This window comes from Ochotona curzoniae, unplaced genomic scaffold, assembly GCF_017591425.1.
Source record: "Ochotona curzoniae isolate NIBS_2020 unplaced genomic scaffold, NIBS_Ocur_1.0 contig_64, whole genome shotgun sequence".
In the NCBI taxonomy this organism is placed as follows: Eukaryota; Metazoa; Chordata; class Mammalia; order Lagomorpha; family Ochotonidae; genus Ochotona; species Ochotona curzoniae.
Genome location: NW_024466502.1, coordinates 14,466,883 through 14,494,705, shown reverse-complemented (window position 1 = coordinate 14,494,705; position 27,823 = coordinate 14,466,883).

Here is a 27,823-nt window from a genome sequence, read left to right as displayed (position 1 = left end):
AGGAAGGATGATAATTATTCCAGTTCTGTTAGTTCTGTGATTAAATTCCTACTGTTTGGGCTATAATGTTTACATTTCATTCTAAGTATAAACTATATATATATATTTTTATTCCCACTGGAGTAGTTGGTTGCCATCTTCTGTTTTTGTGATCCCAGGAACATAACCACACTGTCTCTCCCTTTTTCTTTTCACCTCTTTATTCCCATTGACATTTGGCAGGAATAGGAATGGTCGTGTTTTGCTGGGGTCACACCATAATACATTCTGGATAATGAGTATCTATTACTTTATGCAGTTGTAATGTAGCGCATTAAGTATTACCTAATAAATAGTGTTTTAGGCTATGAGAAATAGGTGAGACATTTTAATATTTATGATGTTAAGATGGTCTTCAGATTAAAAAGTTTATATTTTCTATAATAAAGATAGAGCATATCATTAGCTGAATTTAATTAAAAACTTGGGTAATCTTCAATATCAGGAGTTAATTAAGTCTGGAAATACGTCAACGGCAGTGTGCTCAGTTTCAGTACATATTCTCAAACTAGCTAGGGGGATCTGTGGACGACTGAGTTCGACTAAGGACCATGACTTCTTTATGATTTATTCTCATGACAATTCAGATGGTGCAGATTCTTTTAAATATTTCTTTTTTGGAAAGGCAGATTTGCAGAGACATCTCTCTGTATAGGATAGAAAGATCTTCCGCTTGCTGGGTCACTCCCCAAGTGATCACAGCAACTGGAGCTGAACTGACCTAAAACCAGGAGCTAGGAGCTTATTCCTTGTCTCCCATGTGGGTGCAGGGTCCCAGGGCTTTGGGCTGTTATTGCAGATGAGGAAAACGAATAGTTAAAACCAGTTTGTGTTGAATTCTCCAAGCACATTCAAAGCTCCTGAATACACACAAACATCATGACTCGGAGTTCAAGGAGTACGGACCATGCTGTGGTGCCACAGCTCAAGCTGCTACTAGTGATGCTGGCATCCCGTATCACAATGCCATTTTGCGTCCCAGCTCTCTCCTTTTTGATGCAATTTCTTCTAATGTGCCTAGAAACAGACAGTGGAGGATGGCCCAAATATTTCAACTTCTGAGACCCATGTGGAGGACCGGAATGAAGTTGTTGGGTACCTGGCTTCAGTCTGGCTCAGCTGCAAATTTGCAGGCAATTGAGGAATAAATCAGTGAATGCAAGCTTCTTCCCAAACTTTTTTTCTCACTCTTTCTTTTGCTCGCTATTTCTGTCATACTGTTTTCCCAATAAAATGTAATATCTTTTCTCAAAAACTTCAAACTTCCTAAACATTTCCTTAAAATGTTGTTTGAAATGGTTTAGTTTTACATTCTCATGTTATTTCAAATGCAAAGAAAGAGAAGGGGAGAGAGGGAGATCTGCCATAGTGCCCTTAGAAGCCAGGATCTGGACAGGCTGGAGCCAGGAAGCTCTGACTCTCATGGGAAGGGCTGGGAGTGACCCAAGTATTTGATCCATCACCTGCTGTTTCCTAGGGTGAGCACCAGAAAGAAACTCCAGGCACCATTACCTGCCATTCTTCTACATATTTTCCTCATTGAAAGACAGTATCCTCATTCAGGAATTTCCTAATGGTCCTAACTGGATAAATGTCCTCTGATTTTTGAGACCAGTTTCCTCCTGTTGTAGCCTACAGGTATATAAAAATGCATCGGAGGATAGACTAGAAAAGCAACTTAACTGTGGAAGGGATTAGTGGAAGACGTAGAGCAGACTCTTTGTGACCTACCACTGGCCTTCCTGGAGTTTCTCATTTCTGATGATCCTTTTCCAACAATGTGGCCTTTAGGGTCATTTCAGTGTAATCTCAGTGAGGGTTATGGAAAGTGATTTTAGGATGCTGAATGAATAGCTAAAAGTACATCAATTGAAAAAGATTCTATTATCAGAGAAAAAAGGTTATTTTATGGTAATAATCATTGAGAGTTTTAAACCTTGAATCAGAGAAGCATTCGCAAAGATCACTGCTAAAGATATGTGGAGCCTGGTGTTGCATTAAGTATAATTTAGGAAGGCACAAATTGAAAATAGCGGTAAGAATTGAAAATGCATAGAAAATGAAATCAATAAGTTTGAATGATCTTCAAGATAAATCATCATTATAATATAATTTGATAATGAGCTTTGCATTTTCTTGTAAAATCAAATATTTCTTATCCATAATCTTGGCACAAACATAAAATGTATTTTTTATTCTTTGGTGCCTATGAGTTATGTCTACAATCGCAATACAAAACAAAATCTAAAAACTGTCTGCTATTATAAATTTACAAAATGAGAGTAAGTTAGAATTAAGTCAGGCACCATCAAAGCACTTTGGAGTCATGAGATTAATAGCCATTATTTACTGTAATCTTTAAAATAACCTGTGATATTTTAGATGGGATGGGGAGGCCCCAAATAACCAAACTGCATCCACTTTCAGCCCAGTTTCCTGCGCATGTGTACCCTGGGAGGAAGCAGGTAATGGCTCACGTACTTGGGCCTTGCTACCAACCAGAAGGTGTGCAAGGAACTCCTGGCTTTGAATTTTCAATCCTTTCTAGTCTTGTTTGTAGAAGTACTTCAGTCCAGGGTAGGAATCCTAATTTGTTTGACATGTAATGCTTTTATATCCATATGATCTCACCATTTATACTCACACTGTTTCAGTGTCAATGGCATGATACAGAAGACAGAATACAAGGATAAGCAGCTAGTTGAGAATCATAATGTGCAACTAAGAAAAGACTGGAAGACTCGGGCAAAATGGATTCCATGAACAGAGGCTAAGCAATGATCCATAAATCAAACTTTAGAATAAATTGCTAATATATTTGACAAAATAATTTTAGTGTTTCATTGTTTAGGTTTTTTATCATCAGCTTTAGCCTAGCTTTTCATTGATCCATATTTGATCAATTCATTAGACATTTATGCATTAAGTTTTTACTGTGGGCCAGCTCTCAGAAGGATTCTGTACATGTGAACTGTGGGGTGGGGAGGTAGGGAGATTTTATACGTTTTGATAAATAGGGCTGAGCCTGTGTACAGTGCTTTATGCAGGAAAACTTCTGAGAACCGGGAGAGACCCGGGGAGAGATAAGGGAGCCAGGGGAGACACGGGACCGTAAAAAAAGAAAAGTTGCTCTTGATTTCATTAATAGCATCTTTTAAATTACAATCTTCGGAATGTTCAAGCTTAAAAAAAATGAAAGTTGTGTTTAACTAAATAAAATTAATGCTACATGATATGTGATTAATAAAGTACTAAGTATCTATTTTTAAATTGTTTGAAAATTTTAAAGTAATGTCAACATTACAGCCATCTATGCCTATCCCATAAATATGGTACTTTATAAAGTTTTCTTAGAGAGATTAGGTTTCACTTTAAAGGCATATATTTTCTGATTACACAGAAACATGAATAAATAGTTCAAATTTCTCTGTGCAAATCCACTATTTACACACAAATACACACACTCACACACACATATATATATATTAGTATGTATTAATTTCAGTTGAATACTTTGGAAAAGTTGATTAGTTTTTTGTTGTTCTATATTTAATCAGGCCTAAGTATAATTGCAGCATTATGACAAAATTATTCTCAGCTTTATTAAAAACTGACCTCACTAAAGATTTTGGTCATGAAGTCGTGGAGAAATTTCACTTTTTGTTTGTAAAACTTTTGCTTTGGCACTTCTGTTCATGATCCAAAGACAACATTTCTCTAGCTGCTAAGCTATTCTGTTTTTTGCTTTCTAACATGCCAACATCAAAAGCTGCAAGTCTGCCCTTTTCTCTCCTCTCCATGTCAGATGCAGGGTAACTGGGGGAACTTTCAAATCAACAACAGTTCGTCTTACTGTTAAACCAGGCACAAAGACAGAACCAGAGAGTTCTCATGCTGAAAGAGTAGTGGGTAAGCACAGGCTACTCCCCCCTCTACTTTCAGAGAACATGAAATATTCTATCATGAGGTCCATGATCCTAAGCTAAAATAATGTTTATGTGAGTGGTCCTGCAAGACAGATGTGACAGGACTGAAAAGTGTCTGTTGGGAACAGAATGGATGGTGTAACTGAAGGGCTTTTCGCACGAAGATGAGGGAAGTGAGCCGGACCCAAGACTGGTGGAGACAGCAGCCTTGATGGCCAATCTTTAGACAAGAGCTATGGAAACCCTCCCACTACCTGTCTCTGCATATGCATCTATCAGTAGCACCTTCTTTTTACTCGCAAGTTCCCCTTCTGAGGTCCCAAGGACACAAAACGATAAAGTAAAACTTCACACAGCTGTTTTCTTCTAGGTAGTTGGATAGAAGATGCATGGGTATGTAGATATTTAGATAGGTCTATATTGAATTATTTTCAACTTCCTCTTATTGCCTATAATGTCTCTCTCTTTCCCTCCTCTCTTTCTCCCTCTCTCTGCTTCACTTTCTCTCTCCTTCCCTTTCTTCATCTCCCTCTCCCGTCTCTCTCTCTCTCTCTCTCTCTCTCACACACACACACACACACACACACGACGTAGAGAGGATAAGGGAAGAAGAAATACGAAGTGTAGCCCAGAACACTTGTTACTACTGTATTCCACTATATTCCCAGAAGCTAAACATGAATCTATCACTATGAGATGTCAACCAGTAATTTCTTCTGTTGACAGGTTGATAACTCATTGACAGGTCATTGATATGCTCCTGATTAGTAAATTAGTAACACTTCTTGATGGAAATGGTTTCCACATGACATTTTCCACATGGCATCCATACTACGACCCCTAGGTAGTTCAGATATTTCCATCATCTGATGAGCTTATGTATTTCTCTTGTTTCCATCATGAAATGAAATTTTGATGTGTACTAAACATAGGATTTTGGTAGTGAAGAAAGTTAGAATCTTAGAAAGATGCATTTTTCCTTCAATATTTTGTCATGAGGAAAACATCTACTTTGTAGCCTTGGAAGGGAAGTGTGTGGTATACATCACATGTTGATCTGATACAGGTTAACTTCTGGGTCAGGATGGCTGTTGGTTTAATCATTAAGATTCTTGTAAGATACAACGAAGCATTTTCTGATCATTGAGATGGTGATAAGTGGCATATCTAATGAGAAATGTAAGGAGTCTGTTTTATTTCTTTAAAAATAATGTTTATTATTTGGGAAGAAGTCCAGCAATGCTGTCAGGGCCTATTGTGATGTCATTGACACACAAAAGACAATTGAGAAAACTTCAGCATTCCTGATTAGTATTAAAACTATGGAATATGACCCTTCACTGTCTCTACTACTAAAAAGAATAAAACAATATTATTTAGTTGAGGAAACTAAGACAGTATTTGAGAGTCCGTGTTTCTGTTTCAGAACTGAATTTGTGTGTTTGAATATCTAATACAGCAACTTCTAGACTACTTGTGGTGTACTCAGTGTAATGGCTAATGATTCTATTTATGCTTTAAAAATGAACTTAAACCGATTTCCTCAGATCAAAAACCAAGTGCTTGGGGGAAACTTACCTAAGGAGATTTGTATAACTAGATGAAGCTGTACTTTGCTTGGTTACTAACTGATGCATGTTAACAACTAAAGTTAGTAGAATTTGCTTGGAATTTTGAAAGCAATGAAGGACTTTCAGAATGTAATAGTCTTGAATGACCAAATTGTGTAGAACTAACACTGATTGTCTCATTTACTTAGCAATTTTTTTTTCTTCTTCTTTTTTTTTTTTTACAATATATAAAATTAAAATAGTCAATCTTGCAATTGGTGGTGGCTTTGATCACATAACAAAAGCAATTTATTTTTGACTCATTGAGATCACTTTGACAGTAATATAGATTAGCAGGACTATCACATAAGTAACCAAATAGCCTGAATTTAATCCTAGGTCTGTCACCAATTATGTGTATCATGGGAATTTAATAAACAATTATATCTATTTCTAATTATATCATAATTCAGTTTCAAATGTGAAACTGCATGATTCTAACTGGTGTGAAGAATATGAAAATGAATTCATTCAGGGTCCAGCGTGGTGGCCTAGTGGCTAAAATCCTCACCTTGCAGTTGTCAGGATCCCATATGGGCGCTGGTTCTAATCCCGGCGGCCCCACTTCCCATCCAGCTCCCTGCCTGTGGCCTGAGAAAGCAGTGGAGGACGGGCCAAAGCCTTAAGACCCTGTACCCACGTGGGAAACCCAGAAGAGGCTCCAAGCTCCTGGCTTCAGATCAGCTCAGTTCTGGCCATTATGGCTGCTTGGGGAGTGAATCAATGGATGGAACATCTTCCTCTGTCTCTGCTCCTCTCTGAACATCTGCCTTTTCATTAAAAATAGATACATTTTTTTTAAAAAAAAATAAAATAAAATGAATTAATTCTTTCTTAAGAATAATGGAGGGGCCGGCACGGTGGCACACAGGCAGTGTATCCTCCTGTAGCGCAGGCATCTCACATGGGCATTAGTTCTAGGCTGGCAGATCCACTCCAATCCAGCTCCCTGCTAGTGACCTGGGAAAACAGTGCAGGATTGCCCTCGGCCTTGGGCCTCGGCATCCACATGGAAGAACTGGATGAAGCCAAGGGTGCCATGTGATCCTTTGTCCATTTTTAAAGAATGACACAAAGCATTGTGCTTTGTGAAATTAATCTGTCCCCAAAAGGTAAATATCATGATTTGCCTGGTTCGAGGTAAGTAAAACAGAGGACAGTTATAATCTTTTTTTTTTTTCCGTTCTTCTGAGGAATAATAAGTTGTTGTTTTCTACTTGCTATGTGTTGATATATTTACCTAATAGAGTGTAAAGCCCATGATTGTGTAATAAAATAATAAAAGTATGTCATTGTAAAAATTAGGGGAGAAAAAGAAATAAGGAAGAAGGAGGTGGTTGGGGCATGTGGGCAGGAAGGAGGCTTGGGTAGGAGGCATCACTATGCTTCTAAATTTGTGTCATGAAATACGTGAAATTTGTTTACTGTGCATAATTCAAACAGTGGCACAACTTAATTATCCCAAATTATGGAAACATTATGGAAAAACAAATATAGAGGTAAATGTCAAGTTTCCTATTATAGCATTATATGAAGTACAAAGAATTTAAACAATTAGTCTCAAGTGCCAACTATCAAAAGATAATCTGTATTCCACATTTTTTAATTCATGTGAAAATGATCATGAAATATTATAAATACAGAGAAGGCTAATGATTTAAGAATTCAATTTAAGCTTTAGATCCGAAGAAATGTAACTACAAAGAGATGATCTCATGTATGATGACTGACACTTTGGAACCCAGATCCTTTCAATTTTCTCTCAATGACTCCTTTGTATCTGCCTTATATTTCACTTACTTTAGAACTAAAGTCATTTCTAGGCCCAGCCTGGCCTTTCCTTTATTATCTAATCTACTGATCCTTTAGTTCTGATATCTCAGATTCTAGAAAAACTGTTTCAAGTCATCCAGGTTTATGGGCTATTTGCACTAATTTGTAGATTGGCAGTGGAAATTCTACAGTTAAAGCTTTATTTACACTTTATCAGAAAACACAATTACACATCAAAATCTTTTTCTTTTTCATTGTTTTTTTCCATATTATTTTTTATTTTAGAAATAGATTCTTACGTGAGATGCTTTTTATCTCAGTAATATTTAATGAAGATAAATCAAGTTATAGGAATTATACAGTTGTCCAAAACTCACAAACACAGAGACGTACACCTCTGACTTTCTGTGTCTCTCTGTCTTAAAGAAAAAAAAAAAAACAGAAAGAAAGAAAAAGAAATTTTTTCGGTAAGGCTTAGATACTCAGAGTCCTGCCCCCCACATAGTGAGCTGGAACTGAGCTTCAAGCCCGTGAACTCAACCCATGTGGACGAGCTGCTGGGGGATTTGGGGAGTTGTTGAGGGAAGGGGAGACCCATGTGCATCTGTGTCTGTGTTGTTGTCAGTGTGCCTTTCAAATAAAATTTTCAAAACTCAGAAATTTCTTTAAAATCCATTCTTTACACAGAGTAAAAAATAAATACAAAAGAGGGCTAATCTACGTGTAAGTGAATTCTTGGACAAAGAGTGAAAAAGAAGTCAGAAGGAATATTTGAAAAGATAATGTTCAAGAATTTCCAAACACTTGTTTGTGGTCTGGGAAGACAGTTGAGGATGGCTCAGAGCCTGGAGACCGTGCATCTGTATGGGAGACCCTGAAGAGGCTCCTAGCTCCTGGCTTCAGATCAGTGTAGCTCCAGCCATTGCAGCCACTTGGGGAATGGATCGCTGGATGGAAGATCTTCCTCTCTGTCTCTCCTCCTCTGTGTATATCTGACTAAAATAAAATAAAATAAAATAAAATAAAATAAAATAAAATAAAATAAAATAAAACAAAACAAAATATTTGTTTAACATCAAACAATAATGAACTGTTTCCACAAACATAAACTGAGATGGTAAAAAAACTGCTTGTTCAGGGAAAAAATTAGACAAATCAAAATTCTGGAAGAAATGAATAGCAGTTGTAAGAATATGGGAGAGACTATAAATGAACTGACTTCAATAACATTAATTATTTACATCATTTTACTTAAAAAGACACATCCTTCTGAGCTTCATTCACAGGTATTGGAAGTCCAGACTTCTCCTAGTGTAAGATAAAAAGCTCTTACTGTGTAGGGCAGGGCTCTGGGATCCAAACAATTTTGCAACATTCCAAAAGTAGGGCCATTCTCCAACCCTTGCAGGTATCTGCTGTAATAGATCTAAAAGAGAGTATCTTTTCTTGCTCTGAATCCTTCTTTAGGTATTAACGTAATACTCGATTTCTCTCATGTTACAATTACTTGTTATTTTACATTCAGTTGTTAACATCTTTCCATTTTCCCACCTTTGTGTCAGTCCACATAACAAGCAGTGATTAAAGCTTATTAAGTACCTCCTCCTCTTCTGATTCTTATTAATGTTGGAAAAGGTAGATAGCTGGTTGACTTTGTTGAGCATCAGGAAATAGATACAGTTTCATTTGCCTCAGATTTACTACATGACATGGAACAGAAATAACTCTGTTTTTACCTTTGGAATTCTGATAATTGATACTTAACTATATAATTGCAGTTTCTCCCTTAGGAATCATTCATGCTTCCTGTACCCACTGTTGGAGCCCTGGTCCCAATAATACTGATTCTGACAAGGAAAAAATGAGAAAATTTAATGGGTAAAAAGAAAAAAAATACTGTTATAGCATGTTCTGCACTTTTTCTGTCATGGAGATGATACTGTAATTATGCCAGCATCATTTTCTATCGGTACTTTGCCTGCTCTCAGACATGTAAATTAGTCTATGCAATGGGGACTTCCTTGGGCTATCCTCATGATGAATGTGAGCCCACAGTCTTGAAAACATGTAAAAAATTGACAAAAATCTAGAATTGAAATATTTCAACCTTCTCTTGTAAGTTTGTATCAAGCCATTACCTGCCGGCCTCTCTGGTTGTTGTGAGGGTATCATAGGCTTCCACTTTTTTTCATGTGAAGGATGCTGAATCTGCAGACTCTATCGAGGCAGCATCTTCTACTCTGGTTCTTTTATAACATTCTGAACATTTCCTTCTACTACCAGGTACGTAAAAACCAGACCAAAGAAGATTGTCCATTCCTGCCGGAGCCATTGCAGCATCCAGGGGTTATTGGCATCAGTGCAATCTACCTGCTATGTGCTGAGTTTCCTTCCTAGGGAACCTGCTGATTGGCTACCTGTCGATTCTCTCTTGTTGACAGGCGAAATACTTCGCATTGGTAGTTTTGTGTTTTGTTGCAAGAAAAATCTACCTAGATTAACCCAGCCTCAGTATTAATCCAGGTACTGAGTGTTTACCCCGGAAAGGGTTCAGGTGGTGACCTCAAGTTAGTTCACAAAAAGACCCTGTGTCAGGTTTCCAGCCTTCTTCAGACACGAGAACAGCTTCCTCTAATGGCATAGGAATGTCATGTTTTAATGCCAGAATGATTTCCACTGGGTCACAACCGGCGTGATCACCCATCTACTAGACTGGTTCTTGCATTGCCACTCTGACCATACACAGAAATTGGGGCCACTGCTCTAAAGTCAATAAATAAAGATACAAATGCAGGGGCAAACTACATGAAGTTTTACATCTCAGATTTCTTATTTTTATATTCTTCAGTTTAGATGTCCTCTGAAACAAGGACCTTTCAAAATTATCTAGCACTGTACTTTAGAACACTTATGTATGACTGCTATAGGATTAAATATAAAAAGGACAGAAAAAGAATGTGCATAAACTTAAGAAAACTATTTTGGTTATATTATCAAAGTAGATTTTATAATAATAAAGGGGAATAGTTCATAAGATAGAAGGGCAATCCACCAAATTATGTGGGAGGTCTATATTTAGAGGTAAAACATGTCAACCTTCATTCCTTTATATCGAATGGTCTTAATAAAGCTGTTGCTTGCTGGCTGCAAAAGAATATAAGGAATTGGTACTAACATCTGCTGGAAGTTTAATGATTATTGGTAATAACCTTGACCCTGAATCTGTGATTGCTTAATACCATTTAATACCTCCCAACAACCTTTTGACACAGAAGACTGTGTTTATCTGTACAAATAAAGTGTTTGAGAATACTGCATTAACTGTAAAAATAATACCTACTTATTATCTCACACGAACAAAATGATGTCTGAATCCTCATCTACCATATGTTAGGGGATTAACATGCCATCAATATTGTAGTGATGAATATAAACTTAAATTTTTTTCAGTGCCATAAAGATTTGATTTGCAATATAGTACATCATGGAAATTGCCAAGTTTTGTTTCTTTTTTCATAGTACATTCTCATTTCTTACTGCCTCTCTCACAACATTTTAAGATCCAGAATGTACATTTCTTAAATTGCTCTAGGTGATTTTTTGTATGATTTGCCAATCACATTTGTGCTTTCATTTTCATCTTATACATCATATAATTCCTCAAAAGAATTGATTCTACCTTGTAAGATTTTTTTCAATGATCATCTCTTGTTTCTAAAAATAAATCATAAAAGTGCTCAATATATTTTTTGAATATACAGGCCATATTGTTTGGAGTTATTATATATTGGTTTTGACACTTAAGACATAAAATCTGTTAGAAAAGCATATCATCAGCCTTCAAATTTGTGAATTCCACAGCTCTTGAGGATTGAAGATTTTAAAAAAAATTAATTTATTTTTATTGGAAAGTCGTATATACAGAGAGGAGGAGAGTCAAAGAGGAAGATCTTCCATCCACTGATGCTCTTGCCAAGTGTCTGCAATGGGCTGGAGCTGAACTGATCGGAAACCAGGAGCCAGGAGCTTCTTCTGGCTTTCCCACATGGGAGCAGGGTCCTAAGGCCCAGGGCCATCCTCTACCGCCTTCCCAGGCCACAAGCAGGGAACTGGATAGAAATCAGGGCAGCTGGGACATGAACTCTCACCCATATGGAATGCTGGGGTGTGCAAGGTGAGGACTTGTGCCACTAGGTTACTGCGCCAAATCCTGAAGATATGTTTGATCTCACAAAACAGTAGTTTTTGATATGAGTCTATGAATAAATCAGTACCTAAATCTATGAAAGGCTTAATCTAAGAATTAAGCAGTTACTTACTTAATAGTTGAACTATAATATACTAAATCACTGCATTCTAGGAACACAAATATGCAATTCTTCTGTAATGGTATTTATATTGCTATTTACCTATTTAGTCAAGTGTAAAATGTGACTGTACAGCTGTCTCTTTGTATATAAAGGTTTCATTAGCTTGAACACAACATTTGGAAAAATTTTGCCTCTGTGTTATGTGGAGAAATTTTGTTACTTTTCCTTGAGCAATATAGCAGCATAATAACTATTACCATGGCATTTACAATGCTTTGGGTGGTATCAATAATCTACAGATAATATAGTTAAGAGCATATGAAAGTGTTACATAGGACTTTAATGTCATTCTGTATAAAGGACTTGAAACTCTGTAGGAATCCTGAGACCATCCCTTTGAGAATGCCGAGGGATGGATGCTTAGGGCATAACAATCCTTATTCTTAAATGGAACACAAGTGTATGGCAACAGCATATGTTCTGAGTCATATTAGAAAGAAATCTGAATTATTCCCTGTGACTATAACAGGTAGCTTCTCCAGTCAGCAATGAAAATGAGCAGAAGGTAGCTGCCACGTGGGCATCACATTGAGTAGAGGGCAACAGGTTACAGAAGTCGTACTTCACCAAGCCTCTCTGTACATTACAATGTATTCTAACCTGTAACACAGGCTTTCATTTTGTTTTATTTTGTTTTAAAGGCAATGACTTCATCACCCCACAATTAGCCAAATTGGAAATGGCCAGTCTTTAGCACCAGATTTTACTTTCTGTGGGACACAGCAAGGTAGGGTTGAGTATCATGGATAAACATGGCCTTGGATAAATAAGCTGATGAATATAAAATATAGTATATTGGGAAAGTGCTGATTTTTTGACACAAAAAGTAAGAAAGCACTTAAGCAAACACCCACTCAGTTTAGGTACTAAATTCTAGGTCAGAGGAAGTCTTAAAGGTGAGGAAAAAAATCAAGGGACATTGTATACATTTCCCAGCGGCCAGTTTCATTACAGAGTTATTTGACAGCCAGTTCCTATCCAAAATTTATCATTATACTCCACTTTCCTGACACTTTCCCCATGTACAGTTTCAAAAAAAATCACAAATGACTTGGCTATACTGCTCACCTAATTTCTGACAAAAGATATGGGAGAACCATCGTTGGCCTGGGTTTCAGGAGCTATTTTTAAAAATGAGAGCATGATCACATGTTCTCTGTGATTTTTTTTTGAAAAGCTAATCATGACTAAGGCAGTGCCTTTCCAAGAGTGGTCCCACAGCCCCACAGCCCCACAGCCCCCGAGTACATGTAACAAAGTGAAGTTGTTTGGCTCCCATTAAGACATGTTGTACCAGGAACTTGAGGAGGGAGCCCCAGCCATACACGATTCAAGAAACTGCCCATTAATGTGACATACATTATGGGTTGAGAGCTAAGGTTAAGGGATGAGGTCCTGAATAACCCAAGGAAAATGCTTTTATTGCAATTATGTGATAATAAAATGACCCCAACTGCTACAACTCAGTGAGTACAAATAGACTGAATGTGTCTCTTATCTCCCAAATCATATATGGAAACCTAATATCCATTAGGGTGGTATTTGGAGGAGAGGGCTATAGAGGCTGAGCTGGTCCTTTAGGGGAAAAATATGGCCTCTGGGACCACCAACCACTTTAATGCTTCCCTTAGGCCCTTGTTCTGACCCCAAGACTTCCTAGAACCAAAGGGAGCCTCAGTATACTGTGCTATGGCAGTGTCCATCTAATTGGGTGACCTATTCACTTGCCTTATTGTGAAATATTTTGCTATAATTTTTGTTTTCTATCATACCTAGACACAGTCACCAGAATCACCTGGCAGTGCACCTAATGAATCAGTGGTGGACACAATGCTAGTGAGTTTTCTCCCAATGGTAGTTGAACCACCATAAAGAGGAATGATACTGACATGAATTTGATAAAATCCACAATTCTTTTCTCTTCTGCAATACTCCACAGGAGAGGGAGATATTTTCTTTGAACTCAAAGCTCAGGTTTCTCTGACATACGATCAAATAGTTATGTTGGTGGTTACCTTGAATAATAGACTTGTTTTTTAGTTAACTGATGTTCCCTACAACTGCTAAATATAAATTGCACATTTTCAATATGTTTTCTTTTGTATCAAACATATATATGACAAACTCCCCATTTTCCTGGAGCTTACAAATCAGTTTTTTAATGGAAAACTTTGGAAGACAGATTTTTATTTCAGACAATAATTTTCAGTGAATGGAAGGACAATTCGGATACGGGGGAAAAGGAATGTCTGGTAACAGAAAGGTTTTATATCTGCCATCTATGGAACACTTACCTCTGAGAATCTGTCATAAAACGAGGCCTTATCTTGCTTGACAACAATCATTATTTAGTGAGTAATTCTTTTTGAAAAAATCAAAACTTATGCCTTTGCCTCTGAAATGACTGTAATCTAGCAGAGCCATTATGTAAACTAACATTTAGAAAGAAGAGGGTGTTATAACTCCCATGCAAAAGTTAATAATCTATGACATTCTAAAATCATAGCAAAAATGTTGTGTGGTTATCTCAATAGCAATTATACAGAGTTCTCTTATGGTCTTGAGAATGGGACAATTTCACTCCTGAGTGGTCCAGGTCACTTGAAGCAGAAGTTAAAATGAGAAGATGCAAGTCATTTATAAATTTTAAAAAAGATACCCTAAGATTCTAACATAGACAGAATTCTCTAATTCATCGTTGGAGCTTTCAATGACAGACATAAAAATTTTACTTCCATTGTATAAAGCATTTCACTGATATTTCTGATTGCCATCTGCTATTTAGCCTCTTCTTTAGAAAAGTCTAGAGTATGTTCTGTATTGCTAAGATCAAGGATAAAAAAATCATCTATGATTAGAGGAGTGTAACTTCAGCTGAAAGCTCTATTGAATTTTGCCAGCTGCTTTGTATCATGGCAGCACCTTCATATGATGTGAAAATGAGGGGCCACTGAAGCACAAATCATTTCTCTACTACCTTGCTTTTGGTTTTAGAACTTATTCCATATTTTTGTTTTACTTATTTCAGTTTTGATAGTTTATTACTTTGATGTCAAAAAGAACACGAGACTCCATATCTTTGCATATTGCCATAGAAAACCAAGGTCAATTAATTCAGTCATCTTTAGAAACATCGCTGAAGCACCCATTTAAGAATCTCTTTCTGTTGAAATGCCTATTTCAACCTTAGGAACACTACCCTTGAGACCTGATAACTCACCTGGGTTTATATCTGTAAGACCCTCTTAACTCTTTACAGGGTCAAGTATGGTTTACCAAGATGTTGCTGCTATTGTTGCATATCATACTGAAAAGAGTGTCCCTTAGAACTTATTCATCATGGCACATCAAAATGCTTTACAGAAAAGAACCAAATGGAAGATTCTTATTTCTGTGCCTTCATTCTTTCATAGCTGCCCCAAGTGGGCAGAAGGATAACCCTCCACAAATGATTTCCTCAGAATTCCTCCAACCTGGGAAATAATTTATACTTCAAAAGGAACATTGCAGATGGAAAGAATAATTGCTAGTCAGTTGTCCTGGGGGAGATCCTTGATTGTCCACATGGGTCCAGGGGCACAGCAAAGGGCTCTTTAAAGGAAAGAGGGAGAGAAATACAACCCAAAGGCAGCCATGTGAGGAAGACTGGACTGGTTCCTGCTGGCTATGACACTGGAGGAAAGGGACTTACAGAGCAGGGAGCAAGTGAAGTGTTCAAAAGCTTAAAGATGCAAAGAAATTACTGTTCTCAGGACTATTGGAAGCATCACCATATGCCTACACCTGTATCCCCAGCTCATGTCATACCTGAGTCCTACTTCTGACTTCTGGTGCCTGAAACTGACAAGTAAGAGACTCATATTATTTTAAGCTTTATTTTTAATCCCTAAAATGTGGGCTTAGCTGAGTAATAAAATATCATTTTGCCAGAGACGACTACATCCAGGTGCAAACAGAAGGTGGGAGGCCACAGATTAAGAGAGAAAAGGCTTGTGAGAGAACTATGTGCCTTGAATCATATTGGTGTTTATCTCCAGCAAGAGTCTTTCCCATCAGTGTTCTCTATACAGCCCCAGCAAGTCTATTTCCATTAAAAAAAATGTTTTCAACACTCTTAATTAATTTGCAAGGATATAATTGCTGCAACAATTCAATGGAATAATTAAAGCTATCTTAATATATCAGCATTTGCTTTTTATAAAGGAACCAAGGAGAAAGTGAAATAGTTTGTATAGCTTCTACTTTGTAAATTTGCAGGGTTCTCAATCTGACATGCAAGAAGGACTGTGAATCAGGCATGACAAGGGTGTGTAACTCACTTAAGTGTCACTCTCCCATGGCAAACCAAATGGGGACAGTCTGGGGAAGCAGACCAAAGTCTTCAGTCTTTTTTCTTCTGCTGCTATCCTAGGGCTCACATGTGGTTCTGCAGTCAGGGACAGTGGATAGCTTTTGTTCATGGAGAATGGTGGCACTGCCCCTGAGGTCTTTTGTCTCTTAAGGTGCACTTTTTGTTATGTACCCTGGTCTGCCAGGACAGCACTGCACTTAAGTTGCCCATCCTTGGTTGGGTCTTTGGTGAGAGAGTCTGTCTGTGGAAATCTAGTAATTGGTCTGAGCTCCTTTGCTCTGTTAAGACCCTGAATACAGGTGTAGGATTCTTTATGCAAAGTGTTGTAGACCAGCAAGCAGTGTTTGGATATTTTTTTTGAACTTTGGAATATTTGCTCATACATAATGGCACATCTTGGGGATGAGACCTAACTTTAAACACAAACTTTATATAGACTGAAGGTACTTAGGGACTTTTATATAGTATTTCTGTGCCTGAGTGTTGACAGCGCCCCTCACTGGAGGCCAGGTGTGTAATTTTCTAGTTGCAACGGTATGCTGACTCTCAGTAAGCTTCTTATTTTGATGCATTTTAGATTTCAAATATTCAAATTAGGGCTTCTTAACCACTAGTGTTAAGCACAAAGGAAATGGATTTGAAAGGAATTTTCTATGTGAAAAAATTGTATCATCATGATACTGCAAATAACACGTTATGAAAATGATAGCTGGGATATACTTCAACTATTTTCTGTCAGGCTAAGGGAACTGTCACGGCTATTGACAGACACGAGTGAGGTTTGGAGATGTCATCTGCCCTGTACTAGGTCATCCGCCTGGCATTTGGAGGAGCAGTCTGAACCAGAGCCTGTGGTCTGTGCTTTAACACACACTCCTCATGCCAATGGGGCTGATTGATTGGTTACATCATCTCATCTGTTCCCCGTCATGGGTTCAAATGAGCTCGTCCTCAAATACTGTCAGCTGTATATTCAGCAGAAAGCACAACTTCAACTCCACAATCTTTCTTTCTTTGAGTAAGCAAAATTCAGTGAGGCTCCTCAGCACTTTTTTCTTAAACCTGGTTTCAGTGAAAATCCTGGTAAATTGGTTTGTCCATTCCCCTGCAAAACCCCATCCCAAACACTATTCCAGTGATCATTCTCATAAAATTTCCTTTTAAGAGCCTGGAGCCATGGCCTAGTGGCTAATGTCCTCGCCTTGAATGCGTCCGGGATCCCATATGGGTGTTGGTTCTAATCCCAGCAGCCCCGCTTACCATCCAACTCCCTGCTTGTGGCCTGGGAAAGCAGTCAAGGACGGCCCTAAACCTTTGGACCCTGCACCCGCATGGGAGACCTGGAGGAAGTTCCTGGCTCCTGGCTTTGGATCGGCGCAGTACTGGCTGTTGCAGTCACTTGGGGAGTGAATCACTGGACAGAAGATCTTCCTCTGTCTCTGCTCCTCTATGTGTATCTGACTTTGCAATAAAAATAACTAAACCTTTTTCAAAAATCCTTTTAAAGCCGTCTAAGAGACCTGTTCACTTTCCTAATGCATGTAAGAGCCAGATTGGGCCAGGTCTAACCTAGCAGCACAGGACTCAGTCCTGCTCTCCTTCGGGTGGCAGAGCCCAGACATCTGTTTCCAGCCAAGATCTGCATTTGCAGGGAGCTGGATCAGAAGCAGTCAGAATTTGAACCCAAGAACTCCAGTATGGGATGTGGGAATGCCAAGTAGTATCATGACTACTCTACCAAGTACTTCCTCCACCCTCTTGCTGTGTGATTTCTAGTTGTCCTTCATCATTTTTCAAGTGTTGATGCCTCATTCTGCTGGCTGTCGCAAGAATTCTGGCAAGTCGTCGTAGCCATGATTCTCCTTTGCAACGTTTATCATTTTTTATCATATTAGGTATACTTTCAAGTATTGACTTTAAGAGTTATTACTGTGAAGATGAATGAAATAGTGTTTGTCCTTTTGCAGAAATCGCAGTGCTGTGAGATGACAGTTGGGCTTTGGTAGATTTCCTCATGGAGATGTAGCAGAATCATAGATAGTGGAGTTAGGGCTATTGGAGATGATCCTCTGTCTGCCATTTTTTCCTCTTGGAGTAAACATTTGATAGGAATGTCTGTCTAGTTTAGTGCCTCGTGTTATATACATACATGATATCCAGAATTAGATCTATTCTCATTTTTCTTGTATGGTGTGTACAAACATTATTCATGTATTATCCCTGCTCCTTTCAATAAAGCTCAGTGAAACTTTTCTTCTGTCTTAAATGAGCTCAGCTAGAAGCCAGCTCACAGCACTCCTCCCCATCTCTTGATAGGCTCAGGAACACTTCAACTCCTGCTAATAAGGTACAGCTCCTTAAGTTCCACGAAGAAAGTGACATGAGCATTTAAATTATAATTCTGAACAGCATAATCGGCTTTTTACCGTCGCGCCCCGCATCCGTTTAAATAGCAGTTAAGCAGCAGCATGCTATGAATTACAGGCTATTTGAGTGTTGGGTGCAAATGAGTGCGATTCTTGACCTTTAGCTAGTAGGAACTTCTTTTTGTTTTCCCCAAGCTAATCTGTGCGGTGAAGCAGCACTGCCCTTGTGTTGTGGCAAACTGGTTATCTTGCTGTGGGATCCACAGGGTGCTGAGAGGTGAGCATCCTCTTCACTAAGCTCCCTGGCTTCGGGTGGGAAGATGGGAGGCAACTATAGCAAAGAAACTAATTATAAATGGTGCCTTAAAATGTTTCTTTTTAACAGCTGAGTGACTGTGCTATTTATTTCATGCGTTTGATGTTGATTAAATACAGAGATGCTCATGAACTGAAACTTGATAGAAATAATTAGAGAAGATGTTTAATTACAGTAAATTAAGAGAAAACACTGTGAAGCAGAAACAACAGATGCTCGAAGAAAATGCTAATGCAAAAGTGATTAGAAGATTGAAGGGGAATGTGAGAGTGAGTCTGGCTCACACACAGAAGAATGTCTTCCAGGATTTTCACGGTTTTTTTTAATGATGTCTTTCAGATTTTTCAGGACTATTTCATGTATGTTTGTTTTTAATATTTTTTCCCTAGTTACTCCCTGTTTACTTACTTCAGAAGATATTTTATAGTGTGAGAAGATATTCGGTACTCCCTGATTCATGTGAAATTTTAAATACCAGTAGTACTGCTAGCTAATACTCAAATGCTATAATTGGGCATTTATGGGAAAATTAGCATATTCAGCAAAATCCATAATTCGGTGCCAAATGTCAGTATGTAGGAAACCCTGGGCTGCAGAACATATTCTCATATTTCATATACAAAGTTAAGTTGTTTGGGCTCACTGAAAAATATATATATATTTATATATATTTGCACATTTCTTAGGATTGTAATTCTGAATTGTTTTCAACACATTTTCTCCATATTCTTGAAAGATAATTTACAGGAAATATATGTCAATTAGAGCTTATTGCTGAACCTAAGGAAGTGTCAGTTTTTTAAAAAGATTTATTTATTTTTATTGGAAAGTCAGATATACAGAGTGGAGGAGAGACAGAAAGAAAAGATCTTCTGTCTAAAGATTCACTCTGTAAGAAGCCTCAAAGGCCGGAGCTAAGCTGATCTGAAACCAGGAGTCATGAGTTTTCTCTGGGTCTCCCTAGCCGGTGCAGGGTTCTAAGGCTCTGGGCTGTGCTCTATTGCTTTCCCAGGCCACAAGCAGGAAGCTAGATGGGAAGTGGGGTGGCCAGGACACAAACCAGCATCCATATGAGATCCCGCACTTGCAAGGCAAAAACTTTAGCACCAGGCTCACAAATGTAGATTTTAAAATGAAGATTAAAACCACAAACAAGAGTTTACACCTGACTTTCACAGTTCTTAGAAAAGTTGCATTAAACAAACCTGAAAGGATTTTTTTCCCTCTGGTATTCAATACTTGAAAATAATCATCATGTTTGGTACACCATAATAATCTTACAGTTTTAAACAACTTGATTTCAACTCTATTATGGTAATGAAGTAAACTTTATTTGTCATATTAAGGGTCAACCTTTCGCTTATAGTTTTTCTCTTAGCAGCCATAGGGGAACTTTCTTCTTAAAACACTCCAGGGGCTTCCTATCAGTAAGACAACTTTTAACTAGCAGTTTTGGAAAATAAATTTGCTTTTATAATTTTTTATATTTTACTTCACTTACAATTTGTAGAAGACAAAGCTTCTGTGGTCAGAAGTTTCACATATTTGGTCACAAAGATAGAATACCTAAATTCCAAATTATCACAATTTAATGTAAAAAATGAAATACCATTGGTATTTTTTCACACACAAGCCTTAGATATTTTAGTCTATATAGTTATGATTCTAGGTGGTAGTAAAAATTGGATTGGAAGGATGAGTTTGTAGCAAAGCAGTTGTTTTTTACTTAACAAAAACTAGCTTTATTATAGCAAGCATGCAGTACAAAAAAGGTCCACACTTTGTGGAAAAAGAAGGAGCAAACATGACAAAAACTTCTTTTGTAAACAAAATTGTAAAAGCATGTTCATTTCAGCTTGGCGTTCCTGCTAAAAAGCATTTGGCATGAAACTTATAGTTGAATTCTTACTCCAAAAGTATGAAAGAAAACAACCCAGCAAAGTCAAAATGTCTTAGCAAAATGATTGATGACATGCTGAAAAACATAAGCAACCACTACACAAACATAACACGTCTGAAAATTCTTATGTAAACCTTTTTAACAATGTTGTAAAAAGATGTTTTCATAGCTGAAACAAAACAAATGCATAAATGAAATGTTATAATAGCTTGGAACTATTTTTTAAAGGCAATCAAAGCCTTCCATGAAAACTTCTGCATTATTAAAGAGAAGATGCTTTGCATAACATACTATGCTATTGTACTACTAATACTCATGTTATTGCTGAGTCCAGATCCTCTAAATTCTCTTTTCTGCATAGAAGTCAAGAATTTTTTAAGCTATTTATTTTTTTATTGCAAATGCAGATCAGATTTACAGAGAGAAGGAGTGACAGAAAGATCTTTCATCTGCTGGTTCACTCCCCAGTTGCTACAATGGCCAGAGCTGAGCTGACCCAAAGCCAGGAGTCAGACCCTCTCTGGGTCTTGCTGACCCTGGACTGCTTTTTATTCATCTCCTACTTGGTCATCGTTGACTGGGTGACTGGATGATAACTTTACCCCAAGATGGTGCCAGACATTCTCTTTTATTTTTTCAAAGGTTTGTTTTTATTAGAAAGTCAGATATACAGAGAGGAAGAGACATAGAGATAGAGAAAGAGAGAGAGAGATACAGCCTATGAAACTGTATCATAACAGAATAAGAAAATATGAAATATTCGAATGTAGGAGACCCAGAAGAAGTTCCAGCATCCTGGCTTCAGATCAGTGCAGCATCGGCTGTTGCAGTCACTTGGGGAGTGAATCATCGGACGGAAGGTCTTCCTCTCTGTCTCTGCTCCTCTCTGTATATCTGACTTTCCAATTTAAAAAAAAAACTCAAAAATGAACTAAAGACACTAGAAGATTTTGAAATTCAAGAAAAATTTTAAAGACTTGGAAAAAATCCTTTGGAGACACTAATTGGGTGTGAAGAGTGGTGGAATACTTATAATTTTATTCAATATAAAACATTAAATTGTATCTACATCTTTGGCATGCATATTTTTAGAAATATGAACCGATTCAAAATAATACGAATGTGAGAAACCATTATTTAAAAAAATTATTTTCCAGCATTCGATCTTATTGTGGAATGATTAGATAATTGATGTAGAACATCTCCCAAAAAGAAACAAAACCAAACCAAACAAAGCATTTTGGGTCAAAAAAAAGTATGTGTGTGTGTGCGTGTGTGTCTCTTAAGAAGTATGTAATAAAAGTTGTGGACTTCTATCTTATATGAATCAATAAGAAGGGTGAAAGAATGGACAAACATGGAGCTCTTCAAGGAAATCAAAGTTTCTACAAAATTAAGATATAATATCCATTGCTTGAAACCTTTGACGATGTGTACAGGGCAGGACAATTAGAGACATGGACTTTTGAGTTTGAGCAGCTGTAGCATTGATAATTCAGAGAATCAAAGAGCATGTGCTGTTACAGTGTTTTATGGGTAAACATGACATACTTCATTTATTTGAAATGTTGAATATCATTGCATTAGATGTTGTTTCTCAGACATTGCCTCTGACCACAGTGATTTTAGTGAAAACTTTGCAATATTTTGTTTTACATTCTTACAATAAAGATCTACTTATTTGGTGTCTGCACATTGAATGGAAAATGTATATACCCTTGAATGTTTTTTGTTTTCATATAAAGTAGACATATTTTTTAAATTCTTAAGAAGAAACCTTTGCCAGATAAACTGATTTAAAAACATTTGTGTATACAGTTTTTCCAGGATACTTTATTAGCTCCTGTATAGAGTTCTAAAGGAATTCATTTTGGCAACTGATACTTTTCTAAATTTGAATGTTATAACTGCGGAAACTCTTACAGCCAAGAAAAAGAGTAGACAAATCAGATATCTATTCATGTCATCAAATCTTTCACTATCACCTAATATGAAATCTAGCTGTCTGGAGATAACATCTCGTTATTTTAAATGACCATGGCATCAGGGTCAGTAACTTTACTTTGCTGATCTTTTCTAATACTCATCTGTCTCTGAATGGAAATGATCAGAATTTGATTCCCCATTTAAGGGCTTGTATTGTCTTGTTTGGTTCTCCAGTTTTTAAATTGTTCTTTCTTACTGCCTACAACATGTATTTGTTCCTTTTGCTTTTTTTAAGGAGCATATTCATATAATGGAAAAAGTCACCAAAATCAAAATTTAATCCTGAATAAGCTACTGATTTATATGAAGTATAGTCAAATGTTAGAAAACTTGTTACTACCTGCTGCCTATGAGAGAACACCAGGTTGCATACATAAACCTCATGAACCTTTAGGATGCATGGAGTAGTCTCCACACTAAACATTTTATTAGAAAGTTATTGTATTTACAAATGCCCAGCTCCCTTAATGTCTTCATAAGTTTCCAGTAATATAAAACACTGTAAGATTCATTTCATGCACTCGAAAGGGAGAATGAAAGAGACAAAGGTGAAGAGATGCAGAAAGAAATTTCCTGATTCACTTCCCAGATGGGTGCAATGGTTGTTGAGTTAGGCCCAAGTGAAATTCGGATCCAAGAGCTTCTTCTAGTCTCCCCCTGAGTGACAGGGGTCAAGGCATTTGAGCCATTGTACACAGACCTCCTGGGCTTGTGATGAGGGGACTGGACTGGAAGCATATCAACGAGGACTTAAATCCAGGATGGTGTTGGAGATAGCCGCTTGGCCTGCCGTAACACACTGTCAGCTCCTAAGAGAATAAAGCATTCAAATTTTATGTTGAACATAATTCGTATACATTTTATCCTCTAATAAAGATTTATAGAAATATTTAAGTTGAAAATCTATAGTATTCTTTCAGTTGCTCTCAGTGTAGAATTCTTTCCTGTTGATTTTCTCTCAATAAATGCTATTTATAGTTATGAGAAAACTTAAAGCTTAAAACTACAGCTAAGAAAAATTATTCTAGAAATTATGCTCTCCACCAGCTTAAAGTTATTTGATACTTAATCTGACCCACTCTTCCAAATAATCTAATCTTGCATTTTGTTATAAGTCACAAGCTAGTTCTTACAGGCACTGCAGGACCGTATGTTCTGATGAAAAGCTGCTCATTTAACTCTATTTCCTTCTGTTTGAAACACTTTTTAAGTCTTAATATTTGTCATATGATCCATTTCCCAAACACTTATTTGTGAATCTACTTTTGAAAGAAATAAATCTTTCTATGACCACACAAGTAATCCATATGAAACCTTCTGTATCAAGAAGTGGATTAAAGGAAAGCCAGTGTGAAAATAACTGAGCAAATTAGTAATAACTGCAACAATGTTTGGGAAAAGTAGGGTTGGCTTGTCTAGCATTTTGTCAATAGAAATGGGGAGAAATGAATAGATCGTATATTGAGCTAAAGGAAATCATTATTGGCTCCAGATTTTTAGTTTCATTTTAAGCTTCTTGGTGGTGAAGTCATTTACTTAAACTTGGGGAAACTGGTATGTTGTGAAAATAAGATATATTTTAGTGCATTTTGAGTGAGTTGAATGTAGTCATCTTAATATAGTGTATGTTTAGAATTAACAAAGAGGGCTGTGTTACAGAAACTAAAGGGCAAGCTGAAGATAGTTTTTGAGAGACTTGTATAAAATAACAAAGCAAAGGACTGAACAGTCCTCAATATCTGCATTGACAGGATTCCTAGGCAATTCCAGCACAGAAAACTGAAGTAATAGTGAGAATAAGGCAGAAAATGACTTAGAGATTATGAAGAGAAGAACGAGAAAGTCATTAAAAAAAAAAAAACAACGAACTTCCATCCACTAATTCACTCCCCAAGGAACTGCAATGGTCGGAACAGAGCCAATCCGCAGCCATGAGCCAGGAGCTTCTTCCAGGCCTCCTGTGTGGGGCAGCTGCTTTCCCAGGCCACAGGCAGGGAACTGGATGGGAAGCAGGGCTGCTGGAATTAGAACCAGAGCCCACAAATGGGATTCCGGTGAGCCCGAGGCAAGGACTTTAGCCATTAGGTTCAAGTTTATGGTTTCCTGTTTGTGCAACTATACTAGGATAACTTCAAAATTATTAATAAGAATTACTTTTAAGGATTTGTGAAAGAAACTGTGTAGATGCTCATCCAAAATATGTACTTTGTTTTTAAGCTGTGAACTTTCGATGTTTCATTCAGACATCAGAAGGCAGAAATTGTTGATTTCCAGTTCAGTTTTGCCTAATTTCAACTCACTATTTGGCATTTGCTATGTGTTAGGAAATAAGCCAAAGAGACATGACATGCTATATAAGTATCAGTCCACGTAGGCAGTGAACTACACCCCATGTCTGTACTTTAAAAAACTCAGTGTTTTTTCCAGCATTCCAGTAGACTTCAGCCATTAATGGTTTCTTAGTGAAGTCGAGCTCCAAGATGGTTTCCTATTGGATTGATTTTGCTTCTTTTTTTTTAAGAGTTATTTCTATTGGAAGTCAGATATACATAGAGGAGGAGAGACAGAGAAGAAGATCTTGCATCCAATGATTCACTCCCCAGGTAACTGCAACAGCTGGAGCTGCACCAATCCAAAGCCAGGAGCCAGGAGCTTCCTCAGGTCTCTCATGCAGGTGCAGAGTCCCAAGGCTTAGGGCCGTCCTCAGCTGCTTTCCCAGGCTACAAGCAGGGAGCTGGATGGGAAGTAGAGCTGCTGGGATTAGAACCAGCGCCCATATGGAATCCCGGGTATATTCAAGGCGAGGATATCAGCCACTAGGCTACTGCGCCAGGCCTGATTTCGCTTCTTTAAAGTGATACTCCTAAGGTATAATAGGCAAGTTACCTCAGTCAGTCAGATCCTCCGGGTAATCTAAGCATGTCCCTGGATGTGATTCTGATATGAAGGAGATCAGTCAGTGGGTAAAATAGCATGCCGGGATAGGTTGACAGAAGATAAAAGTCAGCATAGCCAAGCACTGATATTCAGGAATGTAGTACAGCGTACTAGCAAATAAAGGGTAAAACTGGCAGATGACACTTCAGACAAGTCAAAGAAAATTTGACAGTAGGAATATATAGCACAAAGTTAAAAACTTAGGACACTAGAATTTTATGGGCTGCTTTCCAGAAAGCATGTACCAGACATTTGTCTCTCTTTTTTCATCCCTAAACTTGGGTTAATGCTACATCTATGTGAGATTCTGATAGGATTACACGAGACAATAGCAATAGTTTGATGGGAAATTTTAATGCAATTTAGCTATTCCCTATGTCATTAAATAGGTATAGAAAGATTTAGAGTTCTGAGCTACAAAGACATAAGCAATGGTGGAACATAGGATGAGAAGTTAGGGAATGGATGATACAGACCAGTGTCACTGAAGGTGGTTTTATTTACCCAAACATTAGGAGACTCCAAGTTCCAGCCTTTCATCAATTGCAAAGCGATAAGTTGGTTCCTAATGTTTAATGATATCAAGTTTTGGTGAGCATGCTTGTCTTAAGCCAATGTTACAAATGCATGCGTGTAACAGTGTGTTTACATTCTTTATCTCAAAATACAAGAAGCTGTCCCTTACATTTTTTTTAAATGTGGCTCTGCATGATCAATATAAGCAGATGTCAAAGCCGACAAAATTTTCTTATGCATGTTAATCCTGGTGTTCTTTTTTTTTCCCCCTTGGAATATCAGTGAGCATATGATGAGAGAATGTAGTTGGGGACATGCTAAGTTTCAAAAAGCCAATGAGATGACAAATGCAATATTTTAAGATATTTCTGGTAGTAGCAGAATGTGGAAATGAGCAGAAAGCAAAGGTATAAATTCTGGAATCTGTTATTAGTTCGATTTTGTTGACATCTTATTCTTCAACAAGTTACAGTCTAAGAACCATAGGAATGAAACCCATGTATAGTGAAAATTTGCATAGTAGAAATGCTGCCCATTTATCTTCCTTAGTTTTGGTACAATGAATCTCCTGGTAGCTGTCATACATGATAAACATGGTTTAGTTAGCAAAATTATATTTTATGTAATTGCATACTTTAAACCTGAGATCAATGACTAACTTACAAATATGCAGTAACTAAGATCAATGGATAATAACTACTTGTACTTTCATTTAAATAGATACATCCTCTATTTTGTTCTGACAAGTGGTAATCAGATTATAAATTGTTGTGTAGCTTCCTAAACACTTAATTTGAAGGAATTCACTGAGATGTGCATAGCCAAAGAAATAATGAAAGGGGTAAAGATAACAATTTAAAACTCTGTGTGTGTGTGTGTGTGTGTGTGTGTGTGTGTGTGTGGCGCACACGTGGGCATGCCTGTGTGTGTCTGTGTGTGCCACACACTTGGGCATGTGTGTGTGTGTGTGTGACACACGTGAGCATGCCTGCCTGTCTCCCTGCCTGTATTTGCTTGTGTGCATAGCAGGTGATTGTTTATGTACATTTCTCTGTGTTTCGGTTCATAGTTATAGATTTAGGTGACGTTTTACTCAAACTATGAGCATCAGCCATATGTCCATTTTAGTATTAACCTTCCAATAAATGGATTGGATTGACTAAAACTCCCACTAATAAAAACTTTAATTATAGCCACAGCTGACAGCTGTCCCTAAATGTGGTGTTTTAAGGTCCCTATGAGGACAGTGCTCTCTCTGCACCATGTGTTTTAAATTGAACAGAGTTCGCAAGCATCTAATCTTTCTCTGTGTCTATAGGGAGACTGTCTATTTAAGGACTTCTGGTGCAACTTCTCCTCATTGCAGATCATGCTCTGGAAAAGATTATCAAGAATCATCATGCCTGATCCATAAATCTACTGTTCTGCCTCAGTGTCGTTACTTTTGATTGATAAAACAACCATAATTTGTCATTGTTTATAAGATATAACCATAACTAGAATATGTGAAAGCTATTACAGTATGCATCTGAAAGCTAGTTTGGGCTGACGGATGTAATTGGATTTTTAGGCTTTCTCAGATCCAACTAAGTGAGGATATAATGTAAACTAATAATAATAAAGGCAGACAGTCTTTATGATGGCATATGGCAGGTCATTCTTATTGTTTCCTAGAAAAAAAATGTTTATACAGAATGTATAAAAATAAAATATGTTCCCCAAAATGGGCAGAT